The 5,540-nt window shown below is 34.8% G+C and overlaps 1 long non-coding RNA gene across 11 annotated transcripts in view; it reads left to right on the plus strand.

Moving 5' to 3' along the window:
* Positions 1–5,540, plus strand: part of LOC106634210 (uncharacterized) — a 240,570-nt gene that overhangs the window by 190,115 nt on the left and 44,915 nt on the right. The window lies entirely within an intron of this gene.

Consider the following 5,540-nt stretch of genomic DNA (forward strand, 5'->3'; position numbering starts at 1 on the left):
AGATGTACAGATTTCTTTATAACATATCTTATGACACATTTTAACACCTGTCTTACACAGGTGATTCATATCCTGAAAAGATTAGAACACTTCCATGTTCAACTGGAAAGATAATATTACTGGTTGCAAATGCAGTTAAACCTATTCCAATGTTACTAAGCCTACTAGTCTTGAACCATTTTAAAACAATTTAAGATATTTTCACATTATCTAAAGATAACTAGGTTTTTTACAAAATAAAGTCTGGGGAAGGACAAAAGAAAAAGTAACAAACTCTTACAGATCGATGATAGCAAATGTTCATTTTATAAAATTATAAAATGAAAAATTCCAGACTAAATAGAAAAACAAAAACAACTATGAGTCTCATCAGCCAGAGAATATCTCCTATTATCATACAATGTAAACTCATGTGCTCTATCTCTCTCCACCATCACATACATGCACTCAATATTTTTATAATCTTTTGTAACTTGTTTTTCAATTGTTATATACTGAATACTTTGCCACATATTATTTTATCATATGCTTATTATGTTATTGTTTTATGATACACTAATATAATTTATTTAACCAGTCAGCTCACAGGTGTACATTGAATTTACTTCCACCTTATTTTTAACTAATATAAACACTACTATGTTGATAAATACACATACATATAATTATATGTAGTGATTCCCTGGGTATATTCATTGGAACAGATGATAATGGCCTGAATGAAGGTGATGGCAGTGGGATTAGCAAGGCAAAGAGGGATCAGAGAAAATTTAGAAGGTAGAATTAACAGAGTCAAGTGATTGACTGTATAGTTGAATGATATCTGGAAAACTTAAACCAAAATAATTACCTCCTAACATTATGCTGTTGCTCTATTGTTCTCCGCTCATTTGATCTATAACATTTCTTTCTTTCATGGGAAGGAAGATGCAATCAAGAATAGAATAAACAGAAGATTTGAAGTGAGTGGTAGCTTATTTTTTAAACTTATAGCAAGTGTAATGAGCTCTAAACAAATTGGTCTGGTTTGGAAGAGATAGACTCACAAGAAAAAAAAAAAGGTTTTACTTTTAATTTCTAAAGTTCATGGCCAGAAATATTAGCCTAATCCTAGAGACCTGGATCATAGAACTTATCATAGTTAACTATCAAATAGAGAAGACTTTAGGATATGATCTGAAGGTAGTCATCCATCATATAGAACACCATGATACTTTCTAGACTGGGGTCAGTGAAGAGACTAGTGTCCTAGAGAGAGAAGAAAAAATTGAATATAGGCAAATATTCCTTATTTCACTCCTAGTTTTACACTAGTGGTCGTTAGTGTCCTAGAGAGAAAAGAGAAAATTGAATATAGGCAAATATTCCCTATTTCACTGCTAGTTTTACAACCTCTAGGGGAGGGAGTGAAAATCAGAGATGTGTAATTCCACCTTTATTATACACTAAATTCTCATACATTCTAGAATATTCTAGTCCATTTTAATATTGTACATACAATAGTAATAACTATTGTTCTAGATTTTCTTTTCCTTTTCAGTGAGTGAATTAAGAACCTTGAAAACTGGAATGTTTTTTTCATGGAGCTTATCCAGGGGTAGCATAGGACATAGTCTTTTTTGTTTTTCCTAAGTTTCATTCAGACTTTACTTTTTCTTCTGTCTTTATGCAGATAATCAAGTACTTGATCCTTAGCAGATAGGCTCATTTATTCACTTACTCAGTCAACAAATACATTAAATACCTTCCATATGGAAAGCAAATTATTTTAAGTTGTAAAATTAATTTCAGCTATAATTTATTGTATTACTTTTTTTTAATGTTAATTGAACATATCAAGGCCTTTATGCTGGTTGGAGCATATGCTTCACACAGATCGCACTTAGTATTTTAAGATTATAATTAGAAATAAACAAAGCAGGCCAGGCGCAGTAGCTTATGCCTGTAATCCTCGCACTTTGGGAGGCTGAGGCAGGTGGATCACCTGAGGTCAGGAGTTTGAGACCAGCCTGGCCAACATGGCGAAACTCCATCTCTACTAAAAATACAAAAATTAGCCAGGCGTGGTGGCGCATGACTCCCAGCTACTTGGGAGGCTGAGGCAGGAGAATTGCTTGAACCTGGGAGGCAGAGGTTGCAGTGAGCCAAGATCGCACCACTGCACTCCAGCTTGGGTGACAGCGAGACTTTTAAAAACAAACACACTACAACAACAGAACACAAAGCATAAACACACAGAGACACACCTACCCACAAGCCTGTAAGAAATATTGATGATGGTGCTAAAGAAAATGTGTGAAGAAACAGTTCAGAAAGACTGTCGTGGCACATCTTTTCAAAATCATTGACTAAACACACCAAGAGAAAAAAAAGAATGATTTATTTGTTAGTGCTTCTAGTATCTTTCCCAAGAATTCAAGTGGAACAGAGAATCCAGTGAAATTTGGTGCTTTGCATCATTACTAAACTCATATCTGCAAGGTAATCATGTGTGATAAGGCTAAAATGTAAAAGCATTTAAATCAATAGCTCTTTCAGATGTTCTTCTGATAAAATTGCTTCATTTACTTTCCTAATTAATTTATGTAAGTGAAAAGATTAAGAGAAAAACTTATATTAGGAGTAACAGGATCCAAAGAATGTATTGAACTTCATTGTTTTAGTTGGCATCTTTGCAAGCCTTTTAATAATCTGATCTCAGAAACATCTATCTTAGAAAGGGGTATACTTTCTGGCTTCATTTACTTGAAAATAAATTAAGTTAGGGTCATAAGCAGAGGTTAGGTTACTTCTACCTGGAAATTAATCAGAAATTTGATTTTGCCCTTTGTATTGCTTTTCTGCCCCCACATCTCAACACACCTTCTGTCGTACAATCCTAAAGCTCCCTTTCTTGCATCGTGGCAGTTTAAAGGAATTTGAAGTTGTGGATTTCCATATTTACATAATTATATACTGAATATATAATATAATAGGGTAGGGTAAAGTGTTTTTAAAAGATGTGACATCTTAAAGAAAATCCACAGATATCATAAGTGAGTCTAATTTATTGGCAAATTTCAGGCTATGTTCTTAGTCATATTTCTGCTAGAAGAAACCTACTTTCCATTTTGTGTTTTCTCATTTGCATTACTGCAAAGTTATTCATGCATATGAAAAGGATATTATTCATCTCTGTATTCCTTTCTCTCCTTATTCCAAACCCAATGGTTTTATGAGTTATACATAAAGAAACACACTGCTATATCTATATGTTTATACGTAGATATCTATGTGATTCAAATTTGGTATTACAGCTGGATAGCAACCCCAAGTGATAACATTATGTGCTACATGTGTCTTATTACATCATTAATGACATACCAAAATTGTCAAATATGTTGAAATCCAACAATTGTAACTGACAAGCTTTAGCATGATTTGCCTCCATTGGGAATGAAAAAGAGATAGAGAATGTATTTCTGAATTCTTCCTCAAAGTGCATATGGCTGTATGATAAGCTCTTGTTTCTTACCTGCTAATATTTTTAGTGAGATGCTGTTGTCACAGTATTCATGGTAACTGGTTTCTGAAGTTTTTATGTGCATAAAGCCATATCATCTCCTAAATTGAAATTCCAGTGATATTCCAGAAGGAACTATGAAGGTGAACTGGCAAGAAGAAAGATGACCAACTTGACAGGGCTTTTTCCTTTCTCTAATGTTTGATTCTTCTTATCTCAATATCCCAAGGAAATTATTTCACTTGAAAGTTTAGGCAGAATCCACAGAAAAAAAAAATTTCTCTTTTCTACCCTCCAGTTCTACTCCTACCCCTTAGAAAAGCAAATGGTATTGCTTCAATTCTTGAAAGTTTTTCCTTAAAATATCTTGGCATTTGCAAGGCAGAGGAAAATAGGGTTGACAGTGAATTTCATGGACACAAACCTCATTCATGACAATGATGAGGTATTCAAGATTTCTCACCCTTTGTGTCCTGCTTTATGTGTATTTAGGGATGGCATGAAGGAGGAGAAGGAGGAAGCTTATACTTTTTTCTTTAAAATTAATTCCCATTTAGCCGTTAAAGAGTGGAATCGTTTTTAAGCCCGGAAGACATTGTAATTGCATTTTCCTTTTCAATAATTGTAGCAGATATGAAAGTGAATAGACAATGGCAGTCACATACAGAATAACCTGGTTTCCTAGATGGACCCACTTGTCGGAGATCAAACGGCTACAGCACATTTAGGGTTACACTCTCTTTCCCTTCCTCCTTATTCTCAACTGCAGTGGAGCTTGTTCCAAAGTTGCCATGGTAACACTATATCTGGCTGCTAGCTCTGTCGTAAGTTATTGAACTGAGACTGGCTTTTGGTTTAGCAGATAATTAGGTTCTGTCTCACAGGTTCATTTTCCTGTGACTGGGACGTGAATATGACCTACAGCTGGCCTCAATTTCAGTGTCACAGACAAAACTTTAACCCTTCCAAGCTCCTCTGGCACACTCCTAAGCACCGCTTGTGTGGTAGAGGAAGTCCAGTGTATCTCACCCATACCTTGAGGAGGATTACCAAGTCCTCATTTTATTTTTTATCTTTAGCATAACACTAAAGAAAATATAGTGAAGGTTGTACACATAGAGCATTTTCAAAATAAAAAATATAACAACAATGTGATATATAGTTATGTATTTTATATATACTACATGAAACTTTTTGTAGTCATATTATTTCCTTGAGTCTCTAATAATTTTTAAGTCACACTGAAATTTCTTTTGTTATAATTAGGAATCCACAGAATTTCAATTTCAAAACCTCTATTCTCAGAAATATTAGGTGGGTACTTTTATTCTCAGCTTTGAGAACTGTCTGCCAGTTCATTGACACTCCTCTCTCTGCTCTTATATACCCTGAATTATAGCTGACATTAAAAGGTTCCATTGGAGTCACAGGCAGACCCATATGACAGGGAACACCGCTACCACTCTACTAAACGCCAAAATGCTCACTCAGGGCTTAAATCTTTCTGGCTTGGAAAACCAGCTACTTCTTTTGCATGTTGTATTTGGAAGATTTCAATCAGTTAAATAGCTGCCCTTTGTTTAAGACAAAGACAGAAACATAACTTTGGGAACAGATATTGAATTCACAATATCCATGGCAACACAGAGAGCTGTGGAATTACTAAGAGAAGATGTACCTTTGTATGTCAAACAATGGGAAAGACCTTCAAGGAAATCTGTTTAAAATTTTTAGTGTATATCACCTAGAAGCTTAACATGAAAAGGTAAGAAAGGAATAGGGAGAGTTGAGTTTACCAGAATTAAAACAGGAGTTAAAGGAATTCCATACCCTAATTGGCTGAACGATCACCTAACCATGTTAATAGTGACAGGTAAAATTTGTGAAAGGGAAGATTAGAAGATTCAACAATTGCATATTGGACTTACGATGTGTGTGTGTATGTGTGTGTGTGTGTGTGTGTGCGCATGTGCACAGGCATATGTCCCGCATAGACTGTACTCTATTTTAATCCGTGCCTTTCATTCTCAAACTCTAG

The sequence above is a fragment of the Pan paniscus genome, chromosome 22 (assembly GCF_029289425.2).
Source record: "Pan paniscus chromosome 22, NHGRI_mPanPan1-v2.0_pri, whole genome shotgun sequence".
NCBI lineage: Eukaryota > Metazoa > Chordata > Mammalia > Primates > Hominidae > Pan > Pan paniscus.